Source organism: Ictidomys tridecemlineatus, chromosome Y (assembly GCF_052094955.1).
Source record: "Ictidomys tridecemlineatus isolate mIctTri1 chromosome Y, mIctTri1.hap1, whole genome shotgun sequence".
NCBI lineage: Eukaryota > Metazoa > Chordata > Mammalia > Rodentia > Sciuridae > Ictidomys > Ictidomys tridecemlineatus.
Genome location: NC_135494.1, coordinates 5,072,884 through 5,097,203, shown reverse-complemented (window position 1 = coordinate 5,097,203; position 24,320 = coordinate 5,072,884). Strand labels below are relative to the sequence as shown.

The 24,320-nt window shown below is 48.1% G+C and overlaps 1 long non-coding RNA gene and 2 other non-coding genes across 13 annotated transcripts in view; all 3 read left to right on the top strand.

Annotated features, from left to right (window-relative positions):
- Positions 1 to 502: 502 nt before the first annotated feature.
- On the top strand, positions 503 to 573 carry Trnaa-ugc (transfer RNA alanine (anticodon UGC)). The gene has a single exon. It is a non-coding gene; the product is annotated as a tRNA-Ala (tRNA).
- Positions 574 to 3,341: 2,768 nt separating this feature from the next.
- LOC110599146 (uncharacterized) overlaps positions 3,342 to 24,320 on the top strand; it is a 41,025-nt gene continuing 20,046 nt past the window's right edge. For 9 of the 11 annotated variants that reach the window (XR_013432052.1, XR_013432048.1, XR_013432047.1 and 6 more), the window contains exons 1-3: positions 3,342 to 3,540; positions 21,182 to 21,338; positions 23,098 to 23,967. This is a non-coding gene — a long non-coding RNA (uncharacterized LOC110599146). Of the gene's footprint in view, positions 3,541 to 7,700; positions 7,852 to 21,181; positions 21,339 to 23,097; positions 23,968 to 24,320 lie in introns of all 11 variants that reach the window. The other 2 variants (XR_013432056.1, XR_013432053.1) reach the window with 2 other exon arrangements.
- Trnat-cgu (transfer RNA threonine (anticodon CGU)) lies at positions 24,207 to 24,275 on the top strand. The gene has a single exon. It is a non-coding gene; the product is annotated as a tRNA-Met (tRNA).

Genomic DNA, 24,320 nt, shown 5'->3' with positions numbered 1-24,320 from the left:
CAATTCAGTGCCCTTGGGGGTCCTGTGCTTCTATGGGGGGTCGACTTCTCCTCGTGGACGAGCAGTTCTCTGCAAAAAAGGAATCTCACAAGAGCTCAGAGCAATAGAGGAGAAACAGCCGCCAGAGGAATGGAGGGTGACCCAGGCCCACCACCAGGGAGATCAAGTTAGGCTGCAGCCCACCAATAGGAGACACGCACCAGGGCAACGACCCTGTGCCCCAGAGCATCTTGGGAACATGCAGGACACCCAGGCAAGAAGGAGCAGGAGGATGGAGACCAAGTGCTCCCAAGTGCTGCAGGTGTGCCCCTGGGTGGGAAGCAGAGAAATGCTGTCACAGAAGAAAACCCTTTACTCTACCCTGTGCTCGTCTTAGGGTGGCCTATTTTGAAGTTTTGTCTTTTCCCTTTAGCTTTAGTGGGTCTGTGTTAAGAGCCCCTTTCCACCTAGAGTCGGTGCCTGCAAAAGTGTTACAATATAGCATGAAGAAAAGTTTGGCTAAGGATGTAGCTCAGTTGGTAGAGTGCTTGCCCTGCATGCACAAGGCCCTGGGTTCAATTCCCAGCACCACCACAAGAAAAAAAAAAAAAAAAGAAGAAGGTTTGGCTAAGACATATTTTATACATCATAAAATGCCCCCTTGCAACTGGGCAACTCCTTGTTCTATAGAGTCAGGCAATCCTGATCCTAATCTGGCCTTAGAACCATTCCACCCTCCCCACCCCCGGAAAGAGCCTGGAGCCCACTGTAGTCAGTCCCCACCTGACCCCTTTCTTAGGGACCACCATTAATCCTCTTCTTATTTCTTCATCTTATCTGGACATTGCACACAAATGGGATCATATACCATGTACCCTTTGGTGTCTCTGTATGTTTTCTAGGTTCGACCCTGTGTAGCATCATGTCAGTGGTTCACTCCTCTTTATGGCTGAATGGTGGTCCATTCGTCGTACGACGAGACCATATTTTTAAATCAGTGTTATCCGCTGATGGACATTCGGGTCGTTTTCACGTTACAACTCTAGTGCCTGATACTTTGCTATGAGCACTCATGTAAGAGGCGATAGATGTGTTTTCGTTTCTCTTAGCCAAGTATCTATGATTGATCGCATTTTAATACTGAAATGATCAATTAAAAACCCTACTTTCTGAGCAATACCAGGGGATTCAGAAAATGTTCTGAGTTGCTTCCTTCTAAGAAATAGAAGTTGAGGGCTTGGTGGTAGATTGCTTTCGTGGTTCAATCTCCTGCATCGGGCAGTGTTTAGCAGGAGGGGGACTCCAAGTTCCAGGTCAGCCTGAGCAATATGGCCAGACCCTGACTCAAAAGAGCTAACTAAAAAGGGCCAGGGGTGATGCTCAGTGGTAAAGCACCTTGGGTGCCAATCCTAGGACCAAGTAAATAAGTAAACAAACCCCCAGGACCACAAAAACTGAGCAAGCAAACAACAAAAAACAGTTGCAGGTGATGCTTTAGGGAGGGTGACGGTGCACTTGCAAATCTCTTCTTTTCATATTCAATATTGAAACAGAAGCAAGGGGAAGGAAGTACCTTGGGAGGCAATTTCCTCATGCCAGTTTGTGTGACAGACACAAAAGCAGGGGGTGATTCCCGTCACTTAGAGGACGCTTCACAGCTCTGGCGTGAGCTTCTTAGGACCGCCAAGTTCGGCATTAATGGGAGCAGTGGATTATTCTGTATCCCGGGGATGCCTGTCTTCTCCCACCATATGGAGACTTGTGTCTTTCCTTTACAATCACTCAATAGATATGTAATCAGTGATATCCACCATTCTGCTTAAGTGTGCATAAGAATATAAATATAAAATGCTATATTTAGAGAGAAAGTGAGGAAAAGAAAATTTCCACTCATTACCATAAACACTGAGGCTTTGTGGTATCAGAAAGAGGCTGCTGCTGCTGCGGAGTGTTTGCCATGCTCTGGAGCAGGCCCTGCCACCCCTGGATCCACCCTCTCCTGAGCTTTGAAGTCTCCAAGAACAGCAATCAGCACTTGGCTTGGAGGCTTGACTAATGTTTTCTTCCTTTAACTCTAGAAAGTTACAAACAGGAATTCCAAACAAGCCCAAAGCAGGCCAGGATCCACACTTACCCATAGCAAGGAGGAAACTGTATCCACTTGTTGCATTGAGGGTTATGGAGAAAAAGGTTACTAAAGTAATTTACACAAGTGGGGCTAATTTAGGACACAGTGTTTCTTCTTGGGAATGCGTGTGGCATGGGGGATCAAACCCAGGACCTCATGAATGCCGGGCAAGCGCTCTCCCACTGAGCTACACCCTGGCCCCTGCCCGACCCTCTGCATTGCATTTCCTAAATGTTAAAGGCAGGAACGTTCTGCCACAGGGAATGGCTGATACATCCCGGCATGTAAAATTCCACACAGCCACACAGCGGAATTTTAAGCCTTCATTCCAAGTATGACTTCGAAAAACATTTAGTGACCTAGAAAAATATTTTTAAGGGTAGGTAACTAAATCAGAACGCCAAACTATTCACAGCTTGAGCCCAATTTTATTAGTCACCTCCCCGCCACCCTCAACTCCCATTTTGGGATAGAAATTATTTTCTGCGCAGAGAAAAATGACAGGCCTGTTATGCTTGCAAATGTTAACATGTTTTCCTCTGGGAATTCATCTTTTTTTTTGGACAGAAAAGGGAGTCCGCTCTATTACATAAAAGGTGTTAACTATCCTTTAACATCTAATTATTTAAGTGACACAAGATTTCTTCAGAAAGAACTCTGGACTGGCTCGGTGGCTCAGGGTGTAATCCCAGCGACTGGGGAGGCTGAGGGAGGCTGAGGCAGGAGGATCCCAAGTTCTTGAGACTGGCCTCAAAAAGGGACGGGGATGTGGCTCAGTGGTTAAGCAACTCTGGCTTCAAGCCCTAGCAGCAAAAAACACCACCAAATCAAAACGCCCCACACGAAGGCAGGCATTTAAACAACTCGCTCGCTCCTGCCACCATCCCAAGTACCAGCTCTCAGAGGTGACCCCGGCGGGTATCTGATGGGCGCCTCACAGGGCCCGGCTGCAGGGCGTTCTTCGTGGATTTGAGGTTGCCTTGCAGGGCGCGGTGGCCAGCAGCAGTTCTGTCCCCCACCCTCTAGGACATGGAGCCGAAACTTGGAGCCGCCCCACGGTGTCCACCGACTGGCCCAACAGCCCTGGAGGTCAGGGCCTGACCTTCCCGTCCCAGGCCTTCCTTTAGGGTCGCCCACCTCCCCAGCCCTGCCCTGCCCCTCCCCCGGCGGTCCCCCCCGTCTGCAGGCCGGGAGCGGGCAGCGCACCCCGCGGTCCTGCGCAGCCGGCGGTGGGGGCGGGGCGCGTGCGCTGCTCTTCCAAGGTCCTCGGTAGCTCCGGGCCGCGGCCGGGCGCGGGCGGTGACCTCTTAACAAAGAACAGGTTCTGCCGTCGCCCCTCCCCCGCCCGGGAGGCGGAGGGGCCACGTGACCTTTGCAGGCTTCGCCCACTGAGAGCTGGCAGCCGGGGCGGACCACAGGGGAGGGGACCAAGGGTAAGGGAGGGAGGCCGGCAGCAGGCCAAGGGGGGAGGGGGAGGAGGAGGAGGGGAGGGAGGGGGTTAGAGAGGAGCGAGGAGGGGGATGGGAGTTGCAGAGGAAGGAGGGGGATGGGTGGCGGAGCAGGAAGGAAGGGGATGGAAAGTGGAGGGGGAGGGGGAGGGGAGTTGCAGAGGAAGGAGGGGGGGATGGGCGACGAAGCAGGAAGGAGGGGTGGAAAGTGGAGGGGGAGGGGGATGGGCAGCGCGGAAGGAAGGAGGGGAGGAAAGTGGAGGGGAGGGGGTGGGGGATGGGAGTTGCAGGGGAAGGCGGGGTGGAAAGTGGAGGGGGATGGGCGATGAGGAAAGAGGGAGGGGTGGAAAGGGGAGGGGGAGGGGGAGGGGCGGCGAGGAAGGAGGGAGGGGTGGAAAGTGGAGGGGCCAGGGAGGGACCCGCCCAGCCTCATTCCAGAGACTGATTAAGATGCAATTGCCAATTTTTTTTTTTTAAAACCAGACTGTATAAATTTACAGTTTCCTTTTCAGCTGAAGCAGACAATGCTACAACACATTGGGGTTTTCCGTCTCAGAATGCAAATTAAACCTAGGCAAGCTCTTGGAAGGCTTAATGAAGGGCTTAAGAAAATAGGAGATGGGGAACCTTGACGCTGGGCTGGGCTAAGAAGCTGTCCCCGGCCCCGGAGCAACGTGGTCTTGGTGTGTGTGTGGTTTTTTTTTTTTTTTCCCCGTTTCTTTAAAAAGAAAATTGCTTCATAATGAAACGGCTGCGAGTCTCCCTTGAACATAACAGGAAGTATTGCTTTAAAAAAAATTTTTTTTAAATCAGCCTGATTTGTCGGTGGGCTGGGAGCGGTGGGCTGGCCCTAGGCGGCTGCCCAGTGCTCACACCCGGCTCCTGGTCGCTTGCTCACCCTGCCCCCCTCCATCGCCAAAGGGTAGCTCTAGGAGCGTCCGAGCCTGGCTCCTGTAGTGACCCTGCTAATATTTGCCTGCAGACGGCTCCTTTCGGTTCCCTGCCCCCCCCCTTCCACCCCAGCAGAAGCCCCTCCCCCGCCGGGCTCAAACCAGTGGGGGCTCTTTCTGTTCTCTTGTCCCCGGGAGAGATTCGAGGCCTCTCTGTGCCATTCCGTGCACACTGGGCACAACTTAAAACCCGTCTGGCGTGGGGGGCCGCTGGCAAGTGTGCAGGTCACTATCAGTGACCCTCTAGTGAAGCCAGACTTGGGAGTCGTCTTCTGGGCGGGTGGTGCGGCTTCTTCCCAGGGGAGTGGAGGGAGAAGGGCGCCCTTGAGGGGAGAATCCGCAGCTGGGTGTTACCTGCGGGTCTGCCTGGGCAGTCGGGTTAGCAGTGCAAAGAGCCAGACAGCCATAGCTGTCACTGGGTGGCTTTAAAAAGTGGGAGGGGGCGTGGTGAGGGATTCTGCAGGACCTGGATCCTCCAGGTGCCCTGGGCTGGGGACAGTGCGCCAGGACTGCTGTGTCCACATACTACATGTTGGTCTGGGGGCTGACATTCATGGTCCCATAGCCCTGGGGCCTGGACGTTCAAGATCAGGGTGTCTGCAAGGGCCTGTCTTGTGGACCACCATCTTCTCCCTGGGTCCCCCCAGGGTGGTGCCTCTGTGTGGGTCTGTGTCCTCATCTCTTCTGATAAAGACCTGGGACCTGTTGGATCAGGACCACCCTCCAGAACTCATCGCCTGTTTAGAGACCCTGCTTTCAAATACAGACACGGTGCTGCAGTGCCCTTGTGGCTTGAATTTGGGGGAGAACATCGCTGAAGGTAGTAAGGGAAGGGGAAACCGTACCCTTTGTGTACCCTGCCTGGGCACCCCTCAGTGCTGGGGAGGGGGAGTGTGTCTCCTTGGCAGGGGATGTGGCTGGCTAGTATCTGTCTTTCTGGTTCTCAGCAGAGTGCTGGGCACCGGAAGGGAGCCCTGGGTAGTCTTGGAATAAAGGAAGACGAGAAGAAGGTCTTCTATGTGTTTTCAAGATGTTAATTTAATCTTCATTGATGGTACGAGACAGAAACTGAAAGCTTGCTTATCAAAAAGAGCCTTCTGAGCTACTAAGGATCAAACCCAGGAGCCCTCCATTCCTGAACTACTCCCAGCCCATTTTATTTTATTATTATTATTTTTTATTTGTTTTGAGACAGGCTCTTCTGTTGCCCAGGCTGGACTTGTCCTTGTGATCCTCCTGCAGGTGTGAGCCATTGGGTCCTGCTAAAAGCAGTCTTTCTTGTGGTCAAATGATTATTGATGATTTTCAGAAACAGACTTGGTTGCTGTACTGTTTAGAAATGCAAGCCGCGTGGTATAGGCCTGTAATCCCAGTGGCTCAGGAGGCTGAGGCAGGAGGATCACAAGTTCAAAGCCAGCCTCAGCGACTTAGCAAGGCCCTGAGTAACTGAGTGAGACCCTGTCTCAAAATAAAACATAAAAAAGGCAGGGGGAAGGCGGAGGCTGGGGCTCGGTGGTTAAGTGCCTCTGGGTTCAGTCCCTGCTATCCCTTTCCCCCAAGAACAAACCCACAAATGTGGGGATCCGTATCAAGGCTGTGGCTGTTCTGACATGGAGAGTTTTCTCAGCAAGGCTAAAATCTGCTGGACTTTGTGCTTGGATGGCTTTTGTTAAGGTTCGATGCCAATGACCTGTGGCTCAAGACAGCTGCAGATTCCAGGGTGCTTTGGACTGTGCACAGGTCAGCCCATCAGTCCAGCCTTGGTGGGTCTCAACAGAGGCCTAAGGGGTTCCGTGACAGACAGGATGAGGAGGCTCTCTTGGTTGTGGTGATCTTGCGGGAGCCCTGGGACCCTGGCATGCTTGCTCCGCAGAACACAGCTCGCCTTCCCTGGGTGCTGGATGGTTCCTGGGCATTCATGCCATCTGCCCTCATTCACTGGAAGGAGCTGGTTGAGTACCCCTGAGGCTCTGCGGGGACAGAAATTGTGGGTCACTAGGCAAAGCTGGAGGGCTTGGGCCAATCTGGTCTCTTGATGTTCTTCCAGGTAGAAGGTCATGTTCTGCTAAACTGTGCCAGCAGGCGTCTATAATCTGGGGACTGCTAGGAATGACATACCTAAGCTTTTGCAGGAACTTCTATGAGGTGATTAGCAGCCACAGGGAGGAGACGGAAGCCTGGGTCATTGTGGTGTGTGTTCTGTTGGTTGCATGTATGTGTGGGAAAGGAAAGGAGATTGCTGACTTGGGGCTCAGGCTGGCCGAAAAACAGCATCTCACATCCCTCCGTCAGGGAGAGTTGTTAGGGAAGGATCTGTGGTCCATCATGATCTGGAGACAGATGGATTAGGGCTTGTGATAGAGTTGGTGATAGAGAGTTTTGATTTGTGCTGGGCTTGCTAAGTGGGTAGCAGGTCAACCTAGTGAAGATAAACCCACCTCTTCGGTATCACTCTTTGAAGCTGAAGACAGCATGAAGACTCGGAGGAGTATTGAGAAATCCTCATGAGGTGGCGTCTGAGCCCCTGGGTATAGCCTAGCCTGCAGATCTCGAATGAAGTTTCCAGTTACATTAACCAATGTGTTTCTTTCTTCTTTCCTTCTCTTACTCTTCCTGTCTCCCTCCTCCTTCATCTCCTCCTCTTCTTCCCTTTCTAATGGATTTGGGTTTTTTAAAATTTTGTCTTTTATTTTGCAGTGTTGGGGGATGGATCCCAGGGATGCTCTACCATTGAGCTGTGTCCCAAGCCCTTTTTAATTTTATTTGGAGACAGGGTCATACTAAGTTGCCAAAGATGGCCTCACACTCGCGATCCTCCTTCCTTAGGCTGCTGAGCTGTGTGTGTGGGGTGTGTCCTGCCACCCTGGCATCTGGCTCAATTTGGATTTCCAATGCTTGTCGTTGAAAGTTGAATGCTGGTCTAGCCAGGGAATAGTCCTTCTGTTCTTTCACTTTTTTATTGTGACGCATGACCTATGGACACAGAAGTGCATTTCAGAGACGTACATTGTCATTCTGCAGCAGTCACCCAACCCAGGAGCTGGATGTGGCCTCTGCTCAGCGGCCAGAGCACCCCACCCCCACTCTCCCTTAACACTATTTTGACTTGGCGGAAAATCATCTCCAGCACCGCTGCTGCCATGTTCAGCTTGTGGCTGCAAGACGGTGGATCAGAGTATTTTTTTTTGTATCCAGTGTTTACTGCACAGGATCTATTGAAGCCCATCCGTCCAACGAGCTCCTGTTGGAAACAAACTGTGCACAAGCCCCATCTTCCACCAGCCCAGCCATCTGCCTTCCTTGGTCCACATCCAACTCCCCACGGTGCTGGAGAAAAATTGCACGGGTGAGCAAATTCGTGTTACTACAGAATCTTGATCTTCAACCCCAGCTGGGCCCTCGTGGGAGCAAGCGGTGCTATGTGCTCTATCACCCGTCCTCAGTGCCAAGGACATCAGGCTGTTCCTGTTGTCCCCGGCCCCTGCCCTGAACACTCTGCTGTGGACCCTGCCTCCTCCCAGCCATCCCCGGGTCCTTGTGTGTCTCAACTTGGCTGTGATGAACCTCGTCTATATCCATCACCGTGGGTTTAGGGCCCACCCTAAAGATCGCATTTCTTGAAGCTCACCTTAATTACAAGACCTTGTTCCAAATAAGGACGCATTCTAAGGCTCTGACAGTTATGATTTGGGTATTTTATTTTATTCTACTTTTTATTTTGAGATAGGGTCTCACTGAGTTGCTTAGGGCCTCCCTAAGTGGCTGAGGCTGGCCTCCAACTTGCAATCCTCCTGCCTCAGCCTCCCAAACCACTGGGATTACAGGTGCGCACCACCATGCCTGGCTCATTTTTAATTGGTTTTCTCATTGTGGTAATATAGAGATAACCCAAAGGTTACCATTTAAACCACTTTTAAGCCTACTGTCGATGGCACCAAGTACATTCACAATGATTTTATTTCATCTTATGGAGGAATTCTAGCATGAACATGGGATAGCTTCAGGCTAGCTTGAAAGTGTAGACGATGTTTGGTAATTTTTTTCCAGTTGCAAATGGACACAATATCTTTATTTTTACTTATTTTTATATGGTGCTAAGGATCGAACCCAGTGCCTCACAAGTGACAGGCGAGTACTCTACCACTGAGCCACAACCATCCCCCCTTTCTTTTTAAACCTGTGAGAAAAAGAGACCTTCTCATCCACTAACAAAGTTGGGAATTTGATAGAGTGTGTTCTTCTAGTTCAGAAAAAAGAAAAACCCAACTCAGGTAGGAGCCCAGGGCCTGACTCAGGCTATGGTGTTTTGCAGTGAAATCTTGTTTCCTGTCTTGGAGGAAGCTTTCTGGTTTGCAGGATAAAAGGATCACAAGATGGAGTGGGCGTGCTGTCAGGAAAATCAGACTAAAACTTGACTGCTCCAAATGCCACAGGCCCCAGGGACCTGGACCGGTGCCCCTGCAGTTCTGGGCAGTAGACAAGGTCTACCTCATTGGTGACTGAGGCGATAAGCTGAAACGGCAAGAGGAAACGCTAGAAAAGAGCAACGCTGGTGGATTCACAGGGGACGGGATAATCTTATTCTCTTGGGTTCTGAAGTTCACCTCATCTCATTAGTGTGCACACAGGTTTTTGATTTTTTTGCGATATTGGGGGTTGAACTCGGGTGCTCAAGCGCTGAGCCACATCCCAAGCCATTTTTATTATTTTATTTTGAAACTGGGTCTTTCCAAGCTGCTGAGGCTGGCCTCAAACTTGTAATCCTCCTGCCTCAGCCTCTCAAGTAGCTGGGGTTACGGGCATGAGTTGACGGTGGTGAGCTTGGGGTGCAGTTTTTTGTTGTTGTTGTTCGGACTGAAAGCTAACCCTCATTCTGCAGGAAACACCTCTTGAGCCATCATTAGCTAATGGATCCATGGTGGAGGGCCCCGAAACCTGATCTCTGTAAACTGGAAAAGCATGACGTCAGGAAAGGCTCTCTGTTCTTTTGGGGAGAAAGTTTCTCCCCCCGTGATTTTTTTCAAGATGAGTAAAAGGAAAAGTGCTCGATTGTGGCTGTCACAAGGTCATTTTCTCCTTTGCTCTTTGGGCCTCTTCTTAGTTGTCTTGTGGAATTTGCATGGTGTGAATTCTTTCTTTGTAAGGAGTGCCTAGGCTCCTGGTGACACAAAACGTTTCTTTTCTCTGTTTACGGTCTGCTTGGAGGAGATGGCCATGTTTCCTGGAGCACACTGCACAGACCCAGGGCTGATATTTTGCAGAGTCCCCCTCCGGGATGCAGCCTGGTGTATCTGAGTGACACCCGGCAGCCCTGGGGCTGGACCAGGTCAGCGTTCATGGATTTATCAGCTGGCAGGCGTGCTTGCCCAGGTGACTTTCAGAATCAACTAAAGGTGGCCTGGGGCACACAGAGTGCAGGCTCCCGCAGTTTCTTTGGGGGTGCTCAGGCTGGGGGAGGAATCCCTCCAAACCCGTCTTTCGGTCGCGTTGGATAGGATGTGGTCACAAGTGGGGCTCGAACAGCAGCCAGTCTGAATTTATACACATGCCATGTGCAGGGCACACGGGGCTTCCGTGCCTTTGGAAAAACCATGGAAATGTTCTCAGCCGTCACTTTTTAACCTTCTCATGTTGAAGTGATGCTATTTTGCCTACGTGGTCATGAGCCACCCAACTATGTCTTGGTCACCAAGGAACCTCATGTACAGTGGTGGTCCTGTCCAATGACATCACTAGGAGATGTCTGTAAACGCGCTGGGATATTTGCACAATCATGAAATAGCCCAACAAAATGCTTCTCAGAGTGTATCGCCGTGCGTTACTGTACTGGGCTAAATTATATCATTAAAATGAACTTAAAGACAAGAAAAAAAAATGGATGAGGCTGCTAGCCTGGGTCCATGACTTGTGTCAAAGCTTCCTGGATCCCACTATAGGTCGCGGTCATCTGCCAGGAAGAAGCGAAGGAAACCCAAGAGAGTTGTTATTGTCCTGAGTCCTATAAAAGTGCACAGGGGCACTCGTAATATACACTCCCTTTGGAAAAGGGTAACACCACCCACCAGACGCTGAAAGAGAAGGAACCTCCGCAGTGGGGGGCTTGGATCACCCGCAGAGTCAAAGGAGGTTTTACAAAGAAGGGTGGAAGTGGTAAATCTCTTTCCTCGCCCAATTAAAGCGTTTTATCTGCTGAGAACACCCAGGCTGTACCCGGGAAGAACTCACTTTGTGGGATTGGAAAACATCCTATCCTGTAAAAGCTACTGGGGATAACTTTCAACAGAACAGACCACAAAGCAAAACGTGGCACTCATGAACTTCTGGGTCTGACCACCAGCGTGGGCTGGGGCGGGGCGAAAGAGAGAAAATCACAACAGGCAGGTATATTTTTGTGAGATGGGCGCGTGAACTGATGCACACTGGCACCATTGATGCATTGATGCGTATCTGGTTTTCTTTGTGGGGGGCAGGACAGGGAGTTAGCAGTCTATCGGGATCAGAAGCGAAAAAACCTACCAGGAAATTTCTGAAAATAAAATTTGATTTATTGCCTTCTCTTGCCAGTGTCCAGGGCAACTGGAAAGGATTTGTATGTTGCCCGTGAATCATGCCTGAGTATCCAGTGCCTAAGTTGAATTTCGATTCATTGTTGCACATTTCAAACCAAGAGTTTCCAGCTTTGGGGGAAGACCGTGGGCCAGGGACAGCTCTTCCCTGTCTCTTGGTCTGGAGTTTGTCTAAAGCCCAGGTGTTGTGGCCGAGAAGGACTAAGGTACACAGTGTGTACTTCCAGTGTGACGGGGACACTGCTCAGCACTTGACCTATTTTTTTTCCCCCCTCATCTTCCAAATTACCCTTTGAACAGTACTGAGACACAAAATCCTTAGTGAGATAAATGTGTGACTGACTCCATTTAGTTCTCTAAATTCTCTATCACTGAAATGGCTTTTCCAAGGGATATAAATCGAGACACCAATTACCAGCGTGATCCTTTTCAAATGTTAGTCTAAGACTTCCTAAATTATTTCAGAGATCCTCAGTGGGCATTCCCCCCCCCCCCACACACACACCCTCCATCCTTCCTTCCCTTCTCTCTCTCTGTAGCTTCTACGAGCAAAGCAATGTCAGGAGGGACAGAGGCCACTCAGTGTTTAAGGCCTCCTGGACTTCTTCACTCTCTGCACCCCAGCCCCAGGGCACATCTGGATTGACCTGGACACTGCATCTCAGCCTTGCCCAAACCTCACCAGCAATGCCGCTTGCCCCAAACCTGCCCCCAAACCCATCCAAGGCAGGAATTCTCAGAGCAACAGGTGGCTGTCACATGGCTTGGACATCTGTGACCACTTGGTCGTTGCCAGGGCCTTTGGATTCAAGAAAAAATATCTATCGTCTTTATAAAAAAAAAAATTGCCATTAAACTCTGGTTAAGAATCGTGCACACCACATGTAGCTAGGACTCTGTAATTTTCTCCAGCTGTGACAGTTGGTCATTGTCCTTTAGAGTTTTTGCATGGCTCTGATGGCTTTGGAAAAGTCTGGGTCAGTGGTCCTCTTTAATATCCAATAATCTGTATTTGTATAATTGCTTTTTTTTAAATTTTGCTTCAATTCAGGTTGGACATGTTTGGCAAGAATCCTTCAGACACTTTTGCGAGGACTTGGCCTCCTGGGCTGCAGAGTTGGTGCTATGTCCCTTTCATGAAGGTGCATGAGGGCATTCTGAGTCAGGTTGGCCTGGCCTTGTCTTGGCTGGGTGCGGTGAGCTGGTCAGGCATGTGTGCACCACATTGGGCATGTGCGTCTGTCCTGTGCGCTGAGTGAGTAATTTGGGGAAGTATTCTGAGCCTATGAATATCTGTTCACAGCCATGCACCGTCTTTTCCTTTTGTACCAAGGCACAGACTGGTGAATTCCTGACACTTTCATTTCTGCTGCAAGTACGTAGATGAAGTCCCCCTAGGGAGCAGAGATTTTACTTCCCTGTCCTTTAGTTTTGAGCAACATTATTGACTTGTGGTTTCATTTTTGTTATATGTCTTGTCATCAATTACTGTCATGATTCTTTTTGAGGCTCAGCTTGTCCCCAGATGGTCCCATGAGAGCTCTTTGCCTACCATCATGCTTAAAAGGTAGCGATTTCCCCTCTGAAACTTCTATATGCAACATAGTTAAAAAAAAAAAAAAAAACCGACATGTGAATTTGATGTCTTTTTCTTACTGTGTTTCACCCAATCTCTTGCTTTAGCCAGAAGGTGCACTGCAGTTAGTGTTGGCATTGAATGGTATCAATGGGCTAGATGCTTGCCTGGGACCAAAGGGAAATTGTATTTTCTTCTTCTTTCTTTCTTTCCTGGGAATTAAACCCAGCAGTGCTCTGTGATGGAGCTACATCCCCAGCCGTTTTGATTATTTCTTTTGAGATAGGGTCTTCGTAACTCACCCAGGCTGGCTTTGAGCTTGCAATCCTCCTGCCTCAGCCTCCCAGGATGCTGGGATTACAGGCATGAGCCACTGTGCCTGGGCTTTCTTCCTTTTTATTTTTTTTTGGTACTTGGGAGTGAATCCAGGGGCGCTCAACCACTGAGCCACATCCCCAGCCCTTTCTAAGATTTTATTTAAAGTCATGGTCTCACTAAGTTGCTTAGGGCCTAGCTAAATTGCTGAGTCTGGCTTTGAACTCATGATCCTTCAGCCTCAGCCTCCGCCTCCCGAGCCACTGAGATTACCGGCACGTGCCACCATGCCCGGTGGGAAGCTGTAGTTTCCTAAAACATTGTGGTTTACCTTGTTGAGTCACGAGTCAAATTTGGCAAACATTTTATGACAGTTGGAATTCACTGACCAACTAAGGGAGTTTTTTTTTAAGAGCTTTTTTAAAAAATATTTTTCTAGGCGTCAGTGAATCTTGTATGTATGTATATATGTATGTGGTTTGAGAAGAAAGACCTTTTCTTTTCTTTTTTTTCTTTTGGAAAAGTCATAATAATAGATAAATTTCACTCGCTTTTTACAGTGCTGGGGGTGAAACCCAGGGTCTCAAGCACGCTAGGCACGCGCCCTACCACTGAGCTATACCCCAAACTCCTAGGGATTTGGTGCATGTGTGTGCTGTGGTTGATATGAATGCCTGTGTCTGTGTGCACATGTGCACTGCTCTGTGGTAGAGGGCACGTGCTGTTTGTGTGAGTGCTCATGCATGAGTTGACCCGTCGTAGATAAGTGTGTGCCTGTGTGTGTGTATATGCACTGATCCACGGTAGAGGGCACCTACTGTTGGTGTGTACGTGCATGGATTCCTGCACCATAGATGGTGTATGTGCTGAGTGGGTGTGATGTGCTCCATGGGAAGGTTCTAGAGCTCATGAGAGGCTGTTTAGTCCCTTTGGGTTGCTCTAACCAAATGCTATAAACTCAGTGGTTTTCACAAGCCAGAAACCTTTCTTGCAGTCCTGGAGGCTGCAAGTCCACAGGAAGAGGATGCTGGTGTATTCTGTGAATCTGTCGGGGCAGCTTCCCGGTTCATAGGTGGAACCTTCTTGCTGCGTCTTCACATGGTGGAAGGGCAGGGGGCTCTCTGGGTCTGCTTTATAAGGACTCTCATCCCACTCATGGCTGCACCTGATTAGCTCAGCCCCTCCCAGAGCCCCCCCCCCCCCCCCCCCCCCCGCCAACACCATCGTCTTCTAAGTCAGGAGTTTTGCATTGGACACAGACATTCAGACCACGGTGCTGTTTGACGTCTGAATCACAGCAATCTACCTTTGAAAGGCAATTCCCCTTTTCCCTGGTGGAGTGTCTCTCGGAGCAGATCATGCAATACAGACTGCGGCCTCCTTTGTGCTTTTTGAAAGCGGTTGCAGGGTTCATGGGTGGTTTGAGTTCTGCCAAACCTCCCGAGGCAGCCCGGGTTTTCCCTTTTCTTGCTTGTTAATGAGGCTCAGAGAGCACTGACACCTTTTGCTAAGTTAGTAAAATATCAGGAAGAATGATTGCAGAGGGCAAAACAGCAGGAAGCAAGGAGGGAGGTCAGAGGGTGAAGATGTGTGCAGTACACCCAGTGCCAGTGCCTTTTCCTCCCAGAAGGTCCTGGGTGGTGGTTTCTCCCGGATTCCCTTGTACTGGTGACGATGGGCTTTGTCCCCGGGGCAGAAGCACACACTGAAATGTTCCCGGCACCATGAAGTCGTCCTTGACTCCCGGGTCATTTCTCTCTGTGAGTGATCAAACACTTGGAAAATCTTTGAAACTGTCTCTAGATCTTTTTTTTTTTTGGAGGGGGGCAAGGGGTACTGGGGATTGAACTCAGGGGCATTTGCCCACTGAGCCCCATCCCAGCCCTATTTTCTATTTTATTCCGAGGCAGGGTCTCACTGGGTTGCTTAGAGTCTCTCTGTTGCTGAGGCTGGCTCTCAATTCGTGATCCTCCTGCCTCAGCCTCCTGAGCCACTGGGATGACAGGTGTGAGTCACCGTGCCTGACTCTAGATCTTCAATGTCGCACACTTATGCATTTTTCTAAGGAAAAAGACAATGGGGAAAAAATCCAACTAATTTTTTAAATCTGTCAAAGTCATCGATTCATATTGATGAAGATTTAGAACCCACAGACTGTGCCTTCCTACTGTGCCTTCAAGCTCTGGTCTCCTGTTGGCCCCATGGATCCTTCTTCCTGGGAGGCAGGGCCGGAGCAGGCCAGAGAGGACTCCCAGGTGGCCGGAAGCCCTGGGAGAGTTCTTCTTCCCCAAGGGTGGAAATGATGACCCTGGCAAGCCCCAGAGACCAGCTGGGTGGCTGAGGCAGGGACCAAGGGAGAGGGCAAGTGTGTCTGGGTTCTCACTTTACTCCTAAGAACTGAGATGATAAGTTGGACCATTCTGGAAATTCCCTTCATCCAAGCATATGTTACAAAGAATGAGGAAACTGTTATCAAGTGAAAGGCTTGGGGACAGGCGGACAAAGGATGCTTCAAATGGCTTTAGCTGCGGTCAGTTCCTGGACTTCAGGGACTCTGTGCCCAGGTACCAAGCGTGCAGAACGCCATGATGGTGGACAAAAGTCTCTTAAAGGAAGATTCTTGCTCACTGTTCTGTTCTGCTTTCCCTCTGGTGTTAATAAATAGGTGAGACCACTCCGTGCCCCATGGAGCCTAACTGGCCCCATTAAACTCTAGTCCTCCTTGGTATCCATGGGAGATTGGTTCCAAAAACCTCCAGATACCCAAGTCATGGAGGTCCAAGTCCCTCATATGAAATTATGCACTATTTGCAGAAATCATCCTCCCATCTATTTATTTTGGTACTGGGGAATGAACCCAGCGGTGCTTAACCACCAAACCACACCACCATCCCTTTTTATGTTTTGAGACAGGGTCTGGTTAAGTTGCTTAGTGCCTGCTTTTTGCTGAGGCTGGCCTTGAACTTGTGATCCTCCTGCCTCAGCCTCCCGAACTGCTGAGATTACAGGCATGCACCTGTAATGTGCCTGGCTTTTATGAATTTCAAATTCTTGATCTAGCATGCTGTCACCGTCTGCATGCTTTTTGGTCACATTTTTGGGAGTCTGTTCTTCTCCTGATCATTTCTGATGCCTTTGCCCTACACCGAAACCATAAAGCAATGCAGTGCTCTTCCTCATGGGGGACAGTGGGTGACATTGACATCACTAGTGCTGGATAGCAACAGCTGTGTGCATGGAAAATTCCGGAGTCTTTTCTATTGCGACGGTTTTCATTTTTATATGCACCAAGAAAAATGTGTTTAACTGGATTCAGCTGTTTGAAAATTCACAGAACGTATGAGATAATATTTATCTTTGCCGTTTAAGCGACTTTAATAGCAGAAGAGATGTGGTTTGGTCAAAGAGAGTTGAAATACACGGTATCTTTCAGCAATACTGTGCTAAACACCAAGGGAGGTTTAAAAACCCATTAGGTTCAAATCCTGGAGAATACAGTAAGACCTATGCACGTGAACAGTTTTGCTTTTTTCATGGAAAGAAAATGAAAGATTGCTCTTTGACGCTTTCACAGTTCATGGAAGGGGTGAGTTTTGAGCTGTACTTTTTTTTATGTTGTTTTTTTTTTTTTTTTTTTAGTTGTAGATGGACACAATACCTTTATTTTATTTATTTATTTTTACACAGTGCTGAGGATCGAACCCAGCACCTCGCACATGCTAGGTGAGCGCTCTACTGCTGAGCCACAACCCCAGCCCCTTAAGTGTACTTTTTGGGGTGGACAAAGCTTCCTTTTAAGAGCTGTTGAGCCAGGTGCGGTGGTGCGCGCCTGTCATCCCAGAGGCTCGGGAAGCTGAGGAGGAGAATCATGAGTTCAAAGCCAGCCTCAGCAACAGCGAGACTGTAAGCAACTCAGTGAGACCCTGTCTCTCATAAAGTACAAAATAGGGCTGGGGCTGGGGCTCCGTGGTCAAGTGCCCCTGAGTTCAATCCCTGGTACCCTTCAAAAATAAAAAGAGCTGTTGAAGTCAGGCACACTGGGGCACATCAATAGTCCCAGCAACTCGGGAGCTGGAGAATTGCACGTTCAAAGCCAACTTGGCAATCTGGCCAGCTCCTCAGCACCTAATGAGACCTTGTCTTACTGAAAACAAGAATTGAAGAATATGTATGGAAGATGTTTGTGTGTTGTAAGTGGTCAGTTTCCCTACACATGCACACCTGTGCTACAGTTTAACTTGTAAATTAGGTACAGTAAGAGATGGACAAGAGTAAAGAACAGTTAGAACTGTGTCTGTTGACATAAAAGGTCTGTGAATATGATCTCTCCTTTTTTAAGAATATCTTACTATACTTTCACCATTTCACTTACGGGAAGCATTTCTATTTGCCATATTCAAATTGCCAGCATGACCATTCTTGTACTTCAGGGCCACTATTAAGTAAAACAAGGTGACTTGAACACAAGCGCTGTGATACTGTGACAGTCCTTCTGATAACCAAGATGGCTACTAAATGACTAATGGGTGGGTAGCATATACAGCACAGATACAGTGGTCAAAGGGATAATTCACATTCTGGGTGAGACATTCTAGGACAGTGAGAGATTTCATTATGCTACTTGGTGTGGCAAAAAAATTAAAGCTTTACAAATTGTTTGCTTCTGGAATTTTCCATTTTAATATTTTGGGACCATATTTGACCTCAGCTCACTGCAGCCACGGAAAGGGAAACCTTAGATAATGTTGAATCCTATGGGCCTGGATGCTTTTACTCAATACCATGTTGAGAGATGTAACACTGCCGTTATGTGCCTCAGACATGGAACTGTCTCCCAGTAGGCTCCACCTCTTAAAAACCCCACCACTTCCTGGTAGTGCCACAGGCTGACCCTTAACACATGGGCCTTTGGGGGGACACTTAGCCAAATCACAGCAATCATGTGCCCAGGAATTGGGGTGGGCCATTTCAGTAGAAACCTGTACTAGTGTCCCCTAGTGATCATATAAGCTGATGCTCCTGCCCAGCCGGGGGTGAGTTTCCACTTGTTCCCCTGCCTAGCCACAGAAGGACCTAGAAAGCCATACTGGGGGGCTGGGGATGTGGCTCAAGCAGTAGCGCACTCGCCTGGCATGCGTGCGGCCCGGGTTCCATCCTCAGCACCACATACCAACAATGATGTTGTGTCCGCCGAGAACTAAAAAATAAATATTAAAAACTCTCTCTCTCTCTCTCTCTCTCTCTCTCTCTCTCTCTCTTAAAAAAAAAATTAAATTAAAGCCACACTGGGCCATACTGGTCCTCCCAGGGCTTTCCTGTATCCCATTTGGGCTTCCTTTGTGAACAGAACTTGGTTTCTAATCCAGGCAGCTTCACTTTGTGCCCCATTGAACCCCAAAGGTATCCATCAGTGGCCCCCTCTTGCAGAACAGGCTGAATCGTCCTTCCATGATTGGACAGGAACCTGACTGAAGACACTGGGTGGACTTCCTTCTTCACTCTTTCTTGTCTTGCTTCTTAGATTAGATCCTAAAGCGACTCCAGACAATAGCTAATCAAGAGGGCGTCCTTGAAATTTTGAAATATGGTTTGAAGTTTTAGAGTTTTGAGTCCTCTTATATCCATTTCTGGGAAAATAATTTATAAGTTTTAAATTGAGCATCATTCTGGAGAGAAAGATGAAAGAAATCTCATGACATTCCACTCTGGGAGGTGAATCATCACTTTGTCCAGTGTATCCACAGTGTATATGCTACCCTCCTTTTGATAATTTGAGGCATTCTGGTTACCAGATTGACTGTCACAATATCACAGTGCTTTTGTTAAGTATGGGTCATGTTTAAGTCACATATTTTATTTCAAATGGCTCCAAGAGTAGTCATGTTGGCCGTATTATGTTATATTATTGACATTGTTCAGTTTTATTATTAGTTGTTGTCGTCAACGTCTTACTATATCTAATTAATTAATTTAGTACAGGGATTGAACCCAAGGACACTTAACCACTGAGCTACAACCCAGCCCTTTTAAAAAAATTTTTTTTTAATCTTTTTTAGTACTAGGGATTTAACCCAGGGGCACCTAATCACTGTGCCATACCCCCAGCCCTTTTTTTGTGTTTTATTTAGAGACAGGGTCTCATTAAGTTGCTTAGGGCCTCGTTACATTGCTGAGGCTGACTTTAAACTTGCCATCTATCCTGCCTCAGCCTCTGGAGCCACTGAGATTACAGGTGTGCCCCACGGTGCCCGGCTTATTTTTTATTTTGAGACAGGGTCTCTGTGACTTGCTCAGGGCTTAAGTTGCTGAGGTTGGTCTTGAACTTGCAATCCTCCTGCCTCCCAATTAACATAGGTGTGTGCCGGTGCACACAGCTACTGTGTCTCATTTATAGTTAAACTTTCTCGCATGCACAGTATATATTTGTTTTGGTGCGATGCAATTTCATATACCCACTGGGGGTCTTGCAATGTACCCCCTAAGGATAAGGGGGAGCCCTGTAATTCTCAGATTGTGTTTGGTCGCAGTTACTTGAGAGTGCCCCCAATTCTCTGGGGAATTGTTCTGAAGCACCTGGCGCTTCCTGGTGCCATATCTTCTAACCACAGGTGACTATTTGTATCTAAGTGAAGTACATGGGTAACTAGTTAGTCGTGGCTTAGTCACTAGCTAAAATCCAACCTACTAATAGTTGGCTTCTCCATCATCCTTCCCACATCTCAGGGGCTCCATGGCTACGGGTGGCCTCCGCGTGTGACAGCGGCGTTTGTACACGTGACGCTGACTTCTGTTTCAGTGGTCACCCTAAAAGAGTGTGGTCTTGCACCTGATCACCCTGGCAACGTCTGCAGGTCCCCGGTTTCCTATTTCCGGTCGGAGCTTTGCGGACTTTGTTTCCTTCACACATTCCTCTTTTCTCCCCACCCTCATCCTCACTGTGACGTAAAATCTGGGTGATGAGGCACTTCCCACGTTGCAAATCCATTGCAACTGGGTGTCGAGGGTTGGTTTACTGTGCGTGTGCAAACTACCCACTAGCCCGGGCGCAGGCTGTTTTAAAGAAGGCTTGGCTCCCCTCTGTGGCCAGGGGTTGAGTGAGGTCAGCGCCAGGCTGGGCCACTCCTGTCCGGGCACCTGCTGCCCCAGATCTCCAGGCAGCTGGAAACGGGGGAGCCTAAGAACGCACGGAGGACCCAACAACAGACTCAGGCTTAGGACGGTATTTTTTATTTTTGCCTGTTTTGGAAAACATTCGGACACCTTGTGCCTCAAAATGATTTTCTGGATTCACAAAAAATCCCAACTCCGATGGTTTTCCTTCTTCCTTCTCAGAGGTGGAATTTGTTCCCGTTTGGGTCAGCAAGAAGTGAGAGCAAAGTCCCCGGGGGCGTCTCCTGGTGTCACACAGATTTGGATGGTGGTTCCCTCTTCGTCCCAAAATACGCGTTGGGGGTTTACCACTTGATCAGCGCTGAATATGCTCCTGGGGTTTAGGGCACGACTTGTCTAGCACCGGTCCTCGTGGCTGTTATGATCTAGACAGCAAGGCTAGTGTTGTAAGCGTCAGGAACTGTGAACAGGCCAAGTGCACGCCTGTCATCCCAGCAGCTCGGGAGGCTGAGGCAGGAGGATCGCGAGTTCAAAGCCAGCCTCAGCCAAAGTGGGGCGCTGAGCAACTCAGACCCTGTCTCTCAATAAAATACAAAACTGGGCTGGGGATGGGTCTCCGTGTTCGAGGGCTCCCGAGTTCAATCCCCAGTACCCCTCCTCCCCCGCAAAAGAACCATGAATAGGTACAAAAATGTGATGTAATTGGCCAAGACTGCGCGGGCTGTTAGGGGAAACCGCACACTGAGGAGGCCGAAACGCTCAGATTTTGCCCAAAAGGCCACAGAGAAAGGAGCGCGGTGAAAGCAAAGGTCGCGGGCTTTGGGGTCGGGACCTCTGGGTTCAAATTCCTGGTGCATTGCTTATGTGCGGCCGCAGAACAAACCGTCAGCTCTCAGTTTAAAACAATCAACAGCATTATCAACGTTTCTGGGCGTAAGAATTTAGCTGGGGGTTTCTGATCCAGGACTTCTTGTGGGACTGCAGAGAGAAGCTTTAGCTGGGGTGGGTGGATCTGCTTTCAAGATGAGTCACCAGGGTGGCTTTGGGTGGAAACCCTCCTTTTTGGTCATTTGGTCATTTAATCTTTTTCTTTGCCTTTGTTCCCAAAGGTCAGTGTCAAGAAGGTGGAGAAAAGTTGGCTGGGGAAAGAAATGTGATTGCAACAGAGACCGTTTCTTGGTTCCTCTGAGCAATCTCAATCAAGCCAGCGCTCACATCTCCATAACTGACGGCTCTGCCACAGGCTTCAAGTTGGAAGAAAATGAGGTCCAGCACTGCCTTTTCCAGAATGCATTCATTGTTGGGTGTTTCTGGAATTATTGAGCGGGCCCGGGGCTGTCAGAATCATTTAGGTGGCTGGTTCATGTTGCACAACTGTGTGAATGAACAATGAGCAACTGAAATCCACGTGGGTCTGTCGGTTTGAAATGACTGCCATGATGATCTTTTTCTTTTTTTTGTTGGTGCTGGGGATTGAACCCAGGGCCTTGTGCATTGAGGCAAGCACTCTGCCAACTGAGCTACGTCCTCAGGCCTGAAATGACTGGCTGAATGCTCTTTATTGATGCTTTAGCTTTAATGTTTCAAACGATGCTACATTACAGTTTTGTACGTTGGACAAGATATCTCAAAAACAAACCAAACCCAACAATAAATGGAGGTCATCATCTACCATAATCCCGTGTCGTAGTTAAACGTTATCCAGTGATGACTCCCCAGTCAATAATATTTCAAGGAAACGGCATTTACTCAGGATGATGTTTTCAGTACTATCACGAATGGGATTGCTGTTATTCTCCTAAGGAGCTTGATCTTGGCAAGCATTTACAGGATTCATTATAATGAATCATAAAAAATACTTTTTAAAAAATAAATCTTCCTAATAACGAATTATCCAGTCCTTAGCACAAAGGAAACTGAATTTATTGTTTGCACGTTCAGAGTTTCATGTATTTCCAGCAGACAGATCACAGGGGCAGGCTGAATTCATTTTTCGATGTACGAATTGCTACCTTTTCTCCAGTTCTGTAGTTTCCTATAAGGTCCATAGATCAGTGATGCTTTAGAAGCTGGTTCTGAGTTTGAATTGGCCTCTCTGTTGCCTCTTGTCTTAAAACTGATCAAGAACATGGACAGTTTAATGCATGTTCTAATACACACCAGTTCAGAGCCATAGTGAAATCTGTTCTCATGGGCTACTTGACATCAATCCATCCATCTCCATGCTTGACGGAACATTTCCTAAGAGGTACTCTGACTTTGCAATTCTCTTACAGCAGGTGAATTGCACAACAGAACTGGTTTATCCATAGCAGTCTTATAAACCAGGAAAAGCCCTCTGTAGTGAATTTCTTTATACTTCAGTAACATGTATACTGTTGGCATCACGGCCCTGTTTGTCAGGTGGCTGGGATTTCCGACACAGCAGGCATGAAATCCCTCTACGTGGGACTCCCAGGCTTTGGGAGATTCCGCTCTCTTGTGCTCTTTGGGGGTAGATCAAAAGATAACTGGTTGGAGAGGCATTGAGATTTATTAATGAAAGCAATCAAGACGTAGAGCCAGAGTCTTTGGTGACCGACGTTGCCAGTTCAAATCCTTGGGGCTGGGGATAGAGCTCAGTGATAGCACCCTTGCCGAGCATGCACAAGGCCCTGGGTTCAGTCCCTGGCACTGGAAAAAAACGAAAAAGAAATCCTTAACTCGTCTCCTACCAGTTGTACCAATTGGGCAGAATTTCTCCCTCTCTCTGGACCCTCAGCTTCCTTCCTGTGGAAAGGGGGTTATCAATTGTACTCAGCCCAAAGGTCATTGAGGAATTAAATGAGTTGGACAGTTTTATGTCTAGACAACTGTCTGGTCATAGAAAGTGCTCAAAAACAAATTTTAAAAGCACACCCCAAAAGCCAATTAGTATCGTGTTTCTTTTCCCTGGAGACAAAGAATAAAAAAAAAAAAAATATGATCCAGAAACCCAAGATGACAGGCTGGTTTTTGACGAAATGGTCTTCTTTTATTTTTACAGGCTATGGATTTGGAAGGTCGGCTTTGGACAGGGGTGGCGGCGCTGTGGTTGGAGAACATTCAGGCTGAATAAAGGACCATTAAACTGACCTTTTATATTTTGGGTAATTACCCAGAATACAGAGGCAGTTTTCCGCGCTTGAGAAACTTCCTGCTATGGTGGGAGCATCGTCTTGATTTTTGTTTTAAAATTTATTGTGCCCGACAGGCTGAGTTCTCTTGGGAGGCCTTCGGAACACCGGGTTTGCTTCCTGAGCTGAGGTTTTCTACCTCTCTGTGAGCTCCCCTTCATCTGACTCTCTGAAGATAACTTGATACATCCAAGATCTTCTTGTTCACGTGTAGCTTTTAATATTTAGCCCATTACATGCAGAGGATAATGAAAAAGTCTTGTGTTAATCTGTTTCCAAGACAAATATTTGATGGAACAGGTGGGATTTTATTTCAATATTTCCCTCAAACTCGATTAAACTATTAAGCTTTGTTTTGTAGGGGGAAAAATGAGCTTATGTTCTACCCTGTCTCAGTCTGATTCTTAGTTTTTGTCAATTAAACAATATGTCACAATTTCGTAATTCGCACGGGTTGTCGGCAATCACATCTAGACAGTGATTGGAAATTCAGAAAGGCAGAGGAAATATCTTTACTCCCTTTATCAGAATTTTCAGCCAGGAAAAGGAACTTTACAGAAGGAGATACATTGTCTCTGAGAAGCAAAATTTAATTGATATGTGAAAAACACTCATGTCCAAAAAACAAAAAAAAATATGGTTGGCTGCTTTAAAGACTTGAGTTAAAAAAAATTGTGTCTGATCTACTGAATCATCTGATTGAAGGGGTGAAACCTTGGCAAACTTTTTTCCTGATCAAAGTGAGTCTTTTGGGGGTAATCCATTTTGGTGTGTGTGGGGGGGTGGGTGAGAGAGAGAGAGACAGACAGACAGTATGGCTGCGTAACAAGTCATCCCCAAACGGAGCAGCTTCAAACAGAACAAAGATAATCACTTCTTATCTCTCAGGGCTGGTCTGGGTTGGGAATTTGGGCATGGTTCCTGCTCCGGGCCTCATGAGGTTGTAGAAAGCCTTCCGTCTGGGCTGCCTTAGGGGGCTGGGATGTAGCTCAGTTGGTAGAGTGTTTGCCTCATATGCACAAGGCCCTGGGTTCAATCCCCAGCACCACGGGGGGGAAGGAAGTAATTTAGGGATTTTTTAACAATGAGTTCA